This window comes from Haematobia irritans, chromosome 5 (genome assembly GCF_050003625.1).
Source record: "Haematobia irritans isolate KBUSLIRL chromosome 5, ASM5000362v1, whole genome shotgun sequence".
Lineage (NCBI taxonomy): Eukaryota > Metazoa > Arthropoda > Insecta > Diptera > Muscidae > Haematobia > Haematobia irritans.
This window is the reverse complement of record NC_134401.1, coordinates 7,550,738-7,565,316: the sequence shown is the minus strand read 5'-3', so window position 1 is coordinate 7,565,316 and position 14,579 is coordinate 7,550,738. Positions and strand designations below refer to the sequence as shown.

Sequence of the window (14,579 nt, the reverse complement as noted above, 5' to 3'; positions counted from 1 at the left end):
AATTTAATTACTTAAATTTTTTTTACGAAATATATATTTTTAAGATGAATTAAAAAATCACTGAAATAAATTTTAGGAAAAATCACAGACGAAAATTATCATAAAATTAAAATTCTAACACAAAGCAATGAATAAATGAAATATTAATAATAAAAATATCTTTAAATTAGCAAATATTTTCCAGATTTATTTTTTCAGTATGATTATAGGTTCTATATTCCTAATCCCTCCATTATTACCACATATTCATCAAAATAAATGCCAAATATTATCGCGAAAATTAAAAAAAAAACAACAGTATTGAAGCCCTGGACAGACAAACATTTCGGCAGACCATGGACATCCCAACAGAATCGCTTAAAAAGGAGCGAGGACGCTTTATTTCTATTTATTTTGTCAAAATTTGATTTCTATAAAATATTTTTGTCAAAATTTGATTTCTATAGAAAATTTTGTCAAAATTTTATTTCTATAGAAAATTTTGTCAAAATGTTATTTCTATAGAAAATTTTATCAAAATTTTTTATCTTAGAGAATTTTTTCAAAATTTTATTTCTATAGAGAATTTTCTTCAAAAATTTATTTTTTATTATATATATTTTTTTTGTTTATTTCAAATCACTGTACGATTAGATTTTAGATTTAAAGAATGCGGATAGTTCTCATTTATTTATTTGCCTCTACGTGACCTTTCTTTAATTGCATATATTTTGAATATGAGCAAATTCAGCCATTTCTAAGAATTTGTGGAAATGACATCATTTCAATTACATAGCTTAGCTCTCGAATTTAATAAAATCCATACATTTTTAATTAGTAACCTATTAAGAAAATTATTGTTTAGATCATAAAATATAAACAATTCAAATATTTTTTATATTTCATGGAATATGGGGCAATCCAATAAAACATTTTTGTGATTTTTTAGTCTCAAAAATTTTAAAAATGTTAAAATCTTAAAAGCCCATTACAAGAGTTTCCTTAGTTAAGGTCATCCTTTCTGACATTGAACCAAATATCCACCAATAATTTTCCACCATTTGATATACCAATGCAACACGCAATAAATTTTCAGGGTAAAAATATCTCCTATATGTTTTTGTTTTTTGTAAACAAATATCAAACATGTAAATTTGAATTTCAAATTAGTTTACTTACAAAATAATAATTGTGGTTGCCTGATTGTGCTGCTGATGTTTCTGGTGCAATCAAGTAATGCCCCAGCAATAGTTTTTTTTTGTTTTTGCTGTTGAAACATTTACATTTACCCACTAAGTAAAATCAGTCAACAGCTCCCTTTTTGTAGCAAGCGATGCTACATGTGATGGCGCTCATTGGGAAATGCCATGAGTGAATAAATTTTATTCAAATTTATGTACTTTAATTTGATTGTAAACAAAATTTTATAGAAAATAAAATTGTATAATGTAACAAAAATAATTGAAGGTCATATTTAAACATGAGGCTTCTGGGCGGAATTTATTTACATGAAAACAAAACCAAAAAACCAAATAACGATAGCCTTAACAAAAAAACATTCAAAATTCAGACAAGGTCAACATTAGGCTTTTTCTTTCATTATTTCATTTTGTCAAAATTTTATTTCTATAGAAAATTTTGTCAAAATTTTATTTCTATACAAAGTTTTGTCAAAATTTTACTTATATAGAAAATTTTGGCAAAATTGTATTTCTATAAAAGAATTTATCAACACTTTATTTCTATAGAAAATTTTTTCAAATTTTTATTTCTATAGAAAATTTTGTCAAAATTTTATTTCTATAGAATATTTTGTCAAAATTTTACTTCTATAGAAAATGTTGTCAAAATTTTATTTCCATAGAAAATGTTGTCAAAATTTTATTTATATAGAAAATTTTGGCAAGATTTGTCAACATTTTATTTCTATAGAAGATTTTGTCAAAATGTTATTTCTATAGAAAAATTTGTCAAAATTTTATTTCTACAGAAAATTTTAGAAAAACTTTATTTCCATAGAAAGATTTGTCAACATTTTATTTCTATAGAAAATTTTGTCAAAATTTTATTTCTATAGAAAATTTTATCAAAATTTAATTTCTATAGAAAATTTTGTCAAAATTTTAGTTCTATAGAAGAATTTATCAACACTTTATTTCTATAGAAAATGTATTTATCAACACTTTATTTCTATAGAAAATGTTTTAAAAATTTTATTTCCACAGAAAATTTTGTCAAAATTTTATTTTTATAGACAATTTTTGTCAAAATTTTATTTCTATAGAAAATGTTGTCAAAATTTAATTTCTGTAAACAAATTTGTAAAATGTTATCTCTATAGATTTTTTCTATTTTATTTCTATACAAAATTTTGTCAAAATTTCATTTCTATACAAAATTTTGTCAAAATTTTATTTGTATGGAAAATTTTATTTCTATAAAAATTTTGTTAAATTTCTTTTCCATAGAAAATTTTGTCAACATTTTATTTCTATAGAAAATTTTGTCAAATTTGTATTTCTATAGCCAATTTTTATCAAAATTTTATTTCTACAGAAAATTTTAGCAAAATTTTATATCCATAGAAAGATTTGTCAACATTTTATTTCTATAGAAAATTTTGTTAACATTTTATTTCTCTAGAAAATTTTTGCAAAATGTTATTTCTCTAGAAAATTTTGTAAAAATTTTATTGCTAAAGAAAATTTTGTCAAAATTTAATTTCTATACAAAATTTTGTCAAAATTTTATTTCTATAGAAGAATTTATCAACACTTTATTTCTATAGAAAACGTTTTCAAATTTTTAATTTTATAGACAATTTTTGTGAAAGTTTTATTTCTATAGATATTTTTTTTTATAGAAAATTTTGTCAAAATTTTATTTCTATAGAACATTTGTAAAATGTTATTTCTATAAAAAATTTTGTCAAAATTTTATTTCTATAAAACTTTTTGTCAAAATTTTATTTCTATAAAAAGTTGTGTCAAAATTTTATTTCTATAAAAAATTTTGTCAAAAGTTTATTTGTATGGAAAATTTTATTTCTATAAAAATTTTGTCAAAATTTTATTTCTATAGAAAATTTTGTCACAATTTTATTTCTTTAGAAAATTTTGTCACGATTTCATTTCTTTAGGAAATTTTGTCAAAATGCTTGCAAATTTGTTTAGACAGTAGCCGACTATCAAACCTTTTCTCGGAAGGTTCAAGTGTAGTTCACTTTGGGTTGAGTGAATTACCCGAATTTATTCTGATAATTGGTTCATAGTTTTACTGCAAGTAGAGGATGCTGATGAGGAATGTGGTAATTCCGAAACAGCTGTACATCCAACCATCTTGCAGTCTATAGGGCTTTGCCCAAATAAATTTGACAAGCATACTTTTCCTCTGTTGATTAAGCTACACTTGTAGTTTAGTCAATGCATGGTTTTAAGCTGATATCAAAAACAACAATAAAGTTTTATTTCTACAGAAAATTTTTTCAAAATTTTATTTCTATAGAAAATTTTATCAAAATGTTATTTCTATAAAATATTTTGCCAAAATTTTATTTCTATAGAAAATTTTGTCAAAATTTTATTTCTATGGAAACTATTGTAAAAATTTTATTTCCATAGAAAATTTTGTCAAAATTGTATTTCTGTAGAAATTTTTATCAAAATTTTATTTCTATAGAAAATTTTGTCAAAATTTTATTTCTATAGAAAATTTTGTCAAAATTCTATTTCTATAGAAAATCTTGTCAAAATTTTATTTCTATAGAAAGTTTTGTCAAAATTTTATTTCTATAGAAAATTTTGTCAAAATTTTATTTCTATAGAAAATTTTGTCAAAATTTTATTTCTATAGAAAATTTTGTCAAAATTTTATTTCTATAAAAAATCTTGTCAAAAATTTATTTCTATAGAAAATTTTGTCAAACTTTTATTTCTATAGAAAATTTTGTTAATTTTTTTCCATAGAAAATTTTGTCAACAAAATTTTATTTCTATCGAAATTTTTTTCAAAATTTTTTTTCATTAGAAAATTTTGTCAAAATTTAATTTCTATAGAAAATTTTGTCAAATTTTTATTTCTATAGACAATTTTTGTCAAAATTTTATTTCTATAAACATCTTTGTCAAAATTTTTTCCATAGAAAATTTTGTCAAAATTTTATTTCTATAGAAAATGTTGTCAAAATTTTATTTCTATAGTCATTTTTTGTCAAAATTTTATTTCAATAAAAAATTTTGTCAAAATTTTATTTCTATACAAAATTTTGTCGAAATTTTGTATCTATAAAAAATTTTAGCAAAATTTTATTTTCATAGAAAATTTTGTCAAACTTTTATTTCAATAGAAAATTTTGTCAAAATTTTATTTCTATAGAAAATTTTGTCATAATTTTATTTCTATAGAAAATGTTGTCCAGATTAAAATTTCATAAAAAACTTCACATTCTACAAGTACCACCAAGAGGAAAATATTATTATCTCCATCCCTACCACTCAAATTGGAATTTCTGCATGTTTTTATAGCTTTAGCTAATATTAACCATCTGTTTATCATTTGTAAAAATTCTTTCGGTTTTTTTAGACTCTTCCTTGTTTTACAGTTCAATAAACTTTGCTCATATTCTTGTGTAAAATTGTTTCCATTACCCATTCCTTTGGGATTTATAGCTTGGATGACCTAAATTGGGTTATAGTTTTTGTTTTGTTTTTGTAATCAATTTCTGTTTTTCTGCAGAACAATATATGTATTCTCTTTTTGCACAATTATTTGTGCATAGATTTTTATGCAATTTTGTTTTTTGGATTATTTGAAATTGTTTTTAACTACTTCAATAATTTCACTGGAATTAGATTTAAGTTGATGGTGTTGGTGTTAACAAACTTACCTTAAAGCTATTTTCTGTTGGTTTTGCACGGCAATTTTTTTTCGTTCCAATTTATTGAACCATAAGTTCGTGTTGTTGATATCCGAAAATTTTTTAATGAACAAAAAAACTTGAATTTGTTCACCTCAAATTACAGTGAACCGAAAGAATTCAGTAAAATAAAAATTACTAAACTATTTGGGTTTTTACAATGCTTATACTTTCAAAAGCTATTTTGCACTAAACAAAATTCTGAAAAATGGCATGTTTTTGAAAACTGTAACGAGAAAAAAAGAATAAAGAAAAACTTTGATTAGATTAAAATTGAAATGGCAAAAATAAAAATAAATAAAAAAATATATTAAATATAGGATGAAAGCATACAAACATTATCGTATCGTTTGCATAGCGCTTGAATATTGAAATTTTGGTTAAAATCTGTTATTATGCAGATTATCACCCCGAACCCGTATTCTTTTTCCAAGTACAATAGCGAAAACCTTACTAATACCCTAGCAATAGACATTTTGGCCCATATAGATGCAGTATGACATTAAGGGCATATGCAGATATTTTTCTAAATGCATCAGAGAAATCCAAAGGCGTCATTGTACTTCTCTAAAAGATTTTTTTAGAGAATTTAGAGACTGTGAGACTGTGTAAGTGAGTCTGATGCATCGGGCTGCCACCTAACCTAACCTAGCCCTAACCTAGAGACTAACAAAAATCATTCACTCTTTCATCGGTATCGGAATGACTGCTTTTGCTGCTCTAGATTTAATCAATCTTCTCTACTAGTAGTAATGACCTAGTACAACATTCATACATAGTATATGTATAAAAGATAAAAACAATTACAGCTTTGTTTCGAAAAAATATATAGAAATGTAGGCAGAGTATTACGAATATGGCACTAATCAGCTAGAAACTGAGGCCAATGACCAATAATCATCAACTCTTAAAAAAAAAACAACTGCAACTAATTTAATGCGGGAAAATCTGTTGTTTGTAAAATTCGAAGACGAACGGATACGAAAATTTTTAACCCTATGAGTATCGCTTGCCATAACGTCACAGGAAGAATATCATTTTTTAGGAAAAACTTGTTCTATGAAAAACTTCATAAACGAACTTTTTCTATGAAAAACATAATAAATGAACTTTTTCTATAAAAAATTTATGAAAAACTTCATTAATGACCTTTTTCTGTGAAGAACTTCATTAATGAACTTCTTCTATGAAAAACTTCATAATTAAATTTTTTCTATGAAAAATTTCATTAATGAACTTTCTACGAAAAACTTCATAAACGATTTTTTCTATGGAAAACTTCATAAACGAATTTTTTCTATGGAAAACTACATAAACGAACTTTTTCTATGAAAAACTTCATAAATGAACTTTTTCTATGAAAAACTTTATAAATGATCTTTTTCTATGAAAAACTTCATAAACGATTTTTTTCTATGGAAAACTTCATAAACGAACTTTTTCTATGAAAAACTTCATAAATGAACTTTTTCTATCAAAAACTTCATAAATGAACTTTTTCTATGAAAAACTTCATAAAAGAACTTTTTCATAAAAAAACTTGATTGATTTTTTTTCTATGAAAAACTGCATAAATGAATTTTATCTATTAAAAACTTAATTAGTTAACTTTTTCTATGAAAAATTTCATAAAAGAACTTTTTCATTAAAAACTTCATTGATGGATTTTTTCTATGAAAAACTTCATTGATGGATTTTTTCTATGAAAAACTGCATAAATGAATTTTTTCTATTAAAAATTTAATTAATTAACTTTTTTCTATGAAAAATTTCATAAACGAATTTTTTCTTTGAAAAACTTCATAAACGAACTCGTTCTATGAAAAATATCATAAATTAAATTTTCTATGAAAAACTTCATAAATGAATTTTACTATGAAAAACTTTATAAACGAACTGTTTCTATCAAAAACATCGTAAACGAACCTTTTTATTAATAAATTCTTTTCACGAAAAACTTCATTCAGAAACTTTTTCTATGAAAAACTTCATAAACGAACCTTTCCATGAAAAACTTCATAAATTAAAATTTTCTAAGAAAAACTTCGTACACACATTTTTCCTATGAAACACTTCATTAATGAATATTTTCCATGAAAAACTTCATTAATGAACTTTTTCTATGAAAAAGTGCATTGATGAACTTTTTCCATGAAAAACTTCATTAATGAACTTTTCCAGGAAAATCTTCATTAATGAACTTTTCGATAAAAAACTTCATTAATAAACTTCTTCTATGAAAAACTTCATAAATGAACTTTATCTATGCAAAAGTCATAAATGAACTTTATGTATGCAAAACTTCACAAATGAATATTTTCAATGAAAAATTTCAATAATGAACTTTTTCTATGAAAAACTTCATAAGTGAACTTGATCTATGAAAAACTTCATAAATGAAATTTTTCTATGAAAAACTTTATAAACGATTTTTTTTTCTATAAAAAACTTCATAAACGAAGTTTTTCTATGAACATCTTCATTGATGTATTTTTTCTAGTTAGATCGATAAGGGGTCTGACACCAATATTTCAATGCGTTATAAATGGAATGACATAGTCAGTACCCCCACTAGGCTACGGTGGCGTATAAAAAAAATTATAAAATAAACTTCATTTATATATTTTTTATGAAAATCTTAATTTTTAAACTTATAAAAAAACTTCATTTATCAACTTTTTCTATGAAAGCCTTCATTTAAAATATATCAAAAACTTCACGAATGAACCTTTTTTATAAAAACTTCATTGATGAACGTTTTTCTATTAAGATCTTAACTAATTATTTTTTTTCGACGAAAATGAACCTTCATCCCTGAAGTTAACCTTCAGGTATGAAGGTTCATTTTCAGGATGAAGGTTCATTTTTTTTTCTATGAAAATCATCATTCAAAACCTTTTCTATGAAAAATTTCATGAATGAACTTTTTCTATAAAAAAATGGGAAGGTTCATTAATGAAATTTTTCTATGAAAAACTTCATTCATTTTTGTTTTACGAAAATCATCATTAATGAACTTTTTCCATGAAAAACTTCATGGGTTAAACTTTTCTAACAAATAATTGAATTATTTCTATTAAAATCATCATTCACAAATTTTTTCTATGAAAATGTTCAATAAAGAACTAAGAAATTTTATGTAAGACTGTATTACCAAACTATTTCTATGAAAAAATTCACTGATGAGTTTTTTCTATGAAAATCTTTATAATGAACTTTTTCTATGAAAAACTTCATTCATTTTTGTTTACGAAAATCATTATTAATGAACTTTTTCCATGAAAAACTTCTTCATTAATCAACTTTTTCTATGAAACTCATCATTAAACAAACAAAAAATTCTATAAAAGAGAATTCAATGCCCATAGTTAAAATATCCTAGAAGTATGCAACGGTTTTGACACCTCGTACCAAATTTTAACGGGATCGGTTGGAATTTCCTCCCGCAAAAGGCTCCAGAAGTCAAATGTTTTAATTGGTTCATGTGGAGTCTTCAGCTAAAATTCGTCTGCTATGACCCATTTGCAATACCACCCGATCTACATATATTACAAAACCCTAAGCTAAAATCTCCTAGAAGTATGCAATGAATTTCTCAAATGTATGTAAATCCTTAAGCAATCGAAAAGAGGTTAGGTACCAGGTGTTGCCAGTATTGGGGATTTCTCCCCAAATTGGGAATACTTTTTCTTGAATGGGGACGAAATTTTTGAGTTTAAGGGGACTTGGGGATTTGGTGGGGAATTTCCATAAATATGGGGATTTTTGTGGTGATTTGTTCGAAATCGATTCTGTATAGTAGATGAGGTTTACAATAATGGTTTATATTAAAAATTCTTTTCATTTTTTCTACAACAAATCTTATTTCATTATTTTTATTTTGCATGAAAACTTCTTAAAAATGTATTGGGAATTTTTGTTTTTATTTATTCTAGAGCAAATCTTATTTCATTATTTTTATTTTTCAGAAAAACTTCTTAAAAATTTATATTGGGGATTTTTTATTTAAATTTGGGATTTTTGGGGACGTGTACCGAATTGGGGATAAGAGTTAGAAAACTACTGGCTCTGGGCTACTACTCTGGGTAGGTTAATTTTCTTTCACAATTTTCTAGAAATAAATTGTTTTAAAACATCTCCTTAACGATATTCAGAGGTTAATGCTATCAAACTGATCCCAAAAAAGACAATGTTGATTTATATTTTATTCAAAATACCACTCCTCATTATTGGAACAATACAAAAATCCATACAAAAAAGAATCAACGTTTGTATGGCAATGTTTCAATGAAATTAGCCATGGAAATAGCAGACAACCCTATCCATATACATACAAAATGTCAAATGTGAATTGAAATTTAAATTTGAAAAACCGATACTGAAACCTAAACCAAACCAATCAATAGATCTGTGAAATACAAAAAGCTTCCCAAAAAAGTAATGCTTCAGTGAATAGCTCTTGATCAGATATCGATCAATGTGAAACGATTTAAGGCCCATTGTTAGAATCAAGTGTGCGGCCATACAACCTGGATAGATGAATTCAATTTGTTTTTGTTGTTTTTATTTTTATATGAAATAAAATCGATTTTTGTTTTCTTCTTTTTTAATAAATTACACATCAACCACTCGTAGTAATTAATTCCCGAGAAAATTAAGTCAAGCGTGTGAATGAGAAAATGCTAATTGTCAGTTACCGTTCCACGATGATCATAACAACAAAATGATCGTATTTTTTTCGGAACTTATTTTAATTATATTGCTAAACGACTTTTTAATTTGATTAAACAATTTATGGACATTAACAATTCACAAAAACAAAAAGGTAGCCACAAAATATTAATAACCATAAAGTATAATATGATATTTTGTGCAAATAATAAGCATTTCTCTGTCAGAAACTGGAACCAAGACGGAGAAAGGCAATATTCATTTTTATTTGATGTTTACTAGAGAAAACTAAATTGACCATGGAAGTTTTTAAGTTAATTAACAAAATATGTGTATAAATGGGGTAAGACATTAGATGTATTATGCATAAATAGCTTGACAAAAAAAACTCATAAACAAAAATTATCAAAATATATATTAAATTAATGTCTGCAAGTTCGTATACAATTTTTTTATCATTAGAAAAGATTTTTTTTTAAATATCGCAAAACTTTCAAAAAAAGATGTCTTGTAGCTATTTCTCTTTAAGGTGTATTTACATCACGATTGCCACAGTTGGTAGAATTCTTCAACAAATGGTAGAGTTTTTTATTGTTTGGTAGATTGGTAGAATTCTTGATGATTTGTTACACACACAAATTTTCTGTAGAAATATAATTTTCACAAAATTTTCCATAGAAATAAAATTTGGACAAAATTTTCTATAGTAATGAAATTTTGACAAAATTTTCTATAGAAATAAAATTTGGAGAAATTTTTCTATAGAAATAAATTTTTGACAAAATTTTGTATAGAAATAAAATTTTGACAAAATTTTCTATAAAAATAACATTTTGACAAAATATTCTATAGAAATAAAATATTGACAAAATTTTCTATAAAAATGAAATTTTGACACAATTTTCCATAGAAATGAAATGTTGACAAAATTTTCTATAGAAATAAAATTTTGACAAAATATTCTATATAATTTCTATATTTTGACAAAATTTTCTATAGAAATAAAATTTTGACAAAATTTTCTATAGAAATAAAATTTTTATAAAATTTTCTATAGAAATAAAATTTTGCCAACATTTTCTATAGAAATAAAATTTTGACACAATTATCTACAGAAATAAAATTTTGACAAAATTATCTATATAAAAAATTTGGCCAAAATTATCTATAGAAAAAAATCTGGAAAAATTTGTCTATAGAAATAAAATTTTGGCAAAATTTTCTATAGAAATCAAATTTTGACAACATTTTCTATAGAAATAAATTTTTGACAAAATTTTCTATAGAAATAAAATTTGGAAAAAAATTCTATAGAAATAAAACTTGAACAAAATTTTCTATAGAAATAAAATCTGAACAGAATTGTATAAAAATAAAAAACAAACAAGTATATACAGAACTAAGTTCGGCCGGGCCGAATCTTAAATACCCACCACCATGAACCAAATATTAGGGTTTCCTTTGAAATTTCAGGAGGGCTTGAGGACTTGAGGACACTTCCCGAAGATAAATTTAAAGATTTCACCTATAACGTATTGATTTGAAATCTTAAATCTGTAGAAGTAAAATCTGGAAATTTTACATTGAGTTTCAAGCAATTTTCATGATCAGTGCGCCTTCTACACCCTCAAGAAGTGAAGTCGGTCTATATGGAGGCATTACCAAATGCACCGATAAAAACTTAATCCGATACACGTTTTTGTGAGCCTAAAATACCAGAATATTTACAATTTCGGGCAAATCAGATAAAAACTACGGTTTCTAGAAACCCAAGGAGTTAAATCGGGAGATCGTTCTTATGGGGGCTATACTAAAATATGGACCGATACTCACCGTTTTCGGCACACCAAATGCATCGATAAAAACTTAATCCGATACACGTTTTTGTGACCCGAAAATACCTCTAGATTTCCAATTTCAGGCAAATAGGATAAAAACTTCGGATTCTAGAAGCCCAAGAAGTAAAATCGGGAAATCGGTCTATATTAGGGCTATACCGATATGGACCGATACTCACCATTTTCGGCACACCTCTTTATGGTCCTAAAATACCTCTAGATTTCCAATTTCAGACAAATTGGATAAAAACTACGGTTTCTAAAGCACAAGACCCCAAATCGGGAGCTCGTATTATATGGGGACCATACCAAAACATGGACCGATACTCACAATTTTTGGCACACGTATTTGTGGTCATACAATACCTCTAGATTTCAAATTTCAGGCAAATTGGATAAAAACTACGATTTCTATAAGCCCAAGACCCCAAATCGGGAGGTCGGTTTATATGGGGACTATATCAAAACCTGGACCGATATAGCCCATCTTCGAACTTGACCTGCCTGCAGACAAAAGACGAGTTTGTGCAAAATTTCAGCACGATTGCTTCATTATTGAAGACTGTTGCGTGATTACAACAGACACATAGACAGACGGACAAACGGACATCGTTATATCGTCTTAGAATTTCTCCCTGATCAAGAATATATATACTTTATATAGTCGGAAATCGATATTTCGATGTGTTACAAACGGAATGACAAACTTATTATACCCCCATCACCATTCTATGGTGGTGGGTATAAAAATAGAAAAAAATATTGGGCACAATTGTCTATAGAAATAAAATTTTGACAAATTTTTTTACAGAAATAAAATTTGAACAAAATTCTATAGAAATAAAATTTAGGCAAAATTATACTTAGAAAAAAATTGGAGAAAAATTTCAAGAGAAATAAAATTTTGACAAAATTTTCTATAGAAATAAAATTTTGACAAAATTTTCTGTATAAATAAAATTTTGACAAAATTTTCTATAGAAATAAAATTTTCTGTATAAATAAAATTTTGACAACATGTTCTGACATGAAATTTTGACAATAGTTTATATAGAAATAAATATTGGGCAAAATTAAAATTGTCTATAGAAATAAAATTTGGAAAAAAATTATATAGAAATAACCCTTGGACAAAATTTGACACAATTTTCTATGAAAATAAAATTTTGACAAAATTGGACATGATTTGCTATGAAAATAAAATATTGACAAAATTGGACACAATTTTCTATGAATATACAATATTGACAAAATTTTCTATAGAAATAATATTTTGACAACATTTTCTATAGAAGTACATTTTTGACAAAATGTTCTATAGAAATAAAATTTTGACAATTTTTTTTTATAGAAATAAAATTTGAACAAAATTCTATAGAAATAAAATTTGGGTAAAATTGTCTTTAGAAAAAAAAAATGAGACAAATTTCAAGAGAAATATAATTTTGCAAAAATTTTCTATAGAAATAAAATTTTGACAAATTTTTCTATAGAAATAAAATTTTGACAAAATTTTCTATAGAAATAAAATTTTGACAAAATAGTTTCTATATTTTGACAATAGTTTCTATAGAAATAAATATTGGGCAAAATTAAAATTGTCCATAGAAATAAAATTTGGAAAAAATTTTCTGTAGGAATGAAACTTGGACAAAATTTGACACAATTTTCTATGAAAATAAAATTTTGACAAAATTGGACATAATTTGGGTAAAATTGTCTTTAGAAAAAAAAATTGGAGACAAATTTCAAGAGAAATAGAATGTTGACAAAAATTTTCTATAGAAATAAAATTTTGACAAATTTTTCTATAGAAATAAAATTTTGACAAAATTTTCTATAGAAATAAAATTTTGACAAAATTTTCTATAGAAATAAAATTTTGACAAAATTTTCTATAGAAATAAAATTTTGACAAAATTTTCTACAGAAATAAAATTTTGACAAAAATTTCTATAGAAATAAAATTTTGATAAAATTTTTTATAAAAATAAAATTTTTACAAAAATTTTCTATAAAAATTAAATCTTGACAAAATTTTCTGTAGAAATAAAATTTTGACAAAATTTTCTATAGAAATAAAATTTGAACAAAATTCTATAGAAATAAAATTTGGGCAAAATTGTCCTTAGAAAAAATAATTGGAGAAATTTTTAAAGAGAAATAAAATTTTGACAAAATTTTCTATATAAATAAAATTTTAACAAAATTTTCTATATAAATAAAATGTTGTCTATAGAAATAAAATTTTGACAATTTTTGTACAGAAATAAAATTTGAACAAAATTCTATAGAATTAAAATTTGGGCAAAATTGTCTTTGGAAAAAAATTGGAGAAAAATTTCAAGAGAAATAAAATTTTGACAAAAGAAGAAATTTTTCATAGAAAAATTATGAAGACAGTTTTCATAGAAAAATTATGTCGAAATTTTTCTTAGAAAAATTCATATATAAAGTTCTTCAAAAAAAATTCATAAATGAATTTTTTCATAGAAAAAATTCTTAAATGAAGTTTCCGACTTCTACTACAATTGATGACTTTTTCTATGAAAAATCTCTTCAGAATATTTCTATGTGTTCAGAATTTTTCTATGAAAAATCTCTTCATAATTTTTCTATGAAACATTTCCTCGTAATTTTTATATAAACATTTTTATTAACAAACTTTTACTATGAAAAATTTAATTATATAGTTTAATTTTTCAATGAAAATTTTCATTAATGAACATTAACTATGAAAAACTTCACTTATGAACTTACTATGAATTATTATTGAAATTTTTCATTGAAAAAATTTTATAGAATTAAAATTTAGGCAAAATTGTCTTTAGAACAAAAATTGGAGAAAAATTTCAAGAGAAATAAAATTTTGACAAAAATTTTCCATAGAAATACAAATTTGACAAAATTTTCTATAGAAATAAAATTTGAATAAAATTTTCTATAGAAATAAAATTTGAACAAAATTCTATAAAATTAAATGTTGACAACATTTTCTAAAGAAATAACATTTTGACAAAATTTTCTATAGAAATAAAATTTTGACAAAATTTTCTATAGAAATAAAATTTTGACAAAATTTTCTATAGAAATAAAATTTTGACAAAATTTCCATAGAAATAAAATTTTAACAATTTTTTTTTTACAGAAATAAAATTTGAACCAAATGATATGGA

The 14,579-nt window shown here is 24.0% G+C and overlaps 1 protein-coding gene across 3 annotated transcripts in view; it reads right to left on the bottom strand.

The window, feature by feature from the left end:
- Nucleotides 1-14,579, bottom strand: part of LOC142237787 (uncharacterized) — a 234,103-nt gene that overhangs the window by 166,039 nt on the left and 53,485 nt on the right. For 2 of the 3 annotated variants that reach the window (XM_075309198.1, XM_075309197.1), the window contains exon 3: nucleotides 4,865-5,120. The gene's annotated coding sequence lies outside the window, so the exon portion shown is untranslated. The remainder of the gene's footprint in view (nucleotides 1-4,864; nucleotides 5,121-14,579) is intronic. The other variant, XM_075309199.1, reaches the window with a different exon arrangement.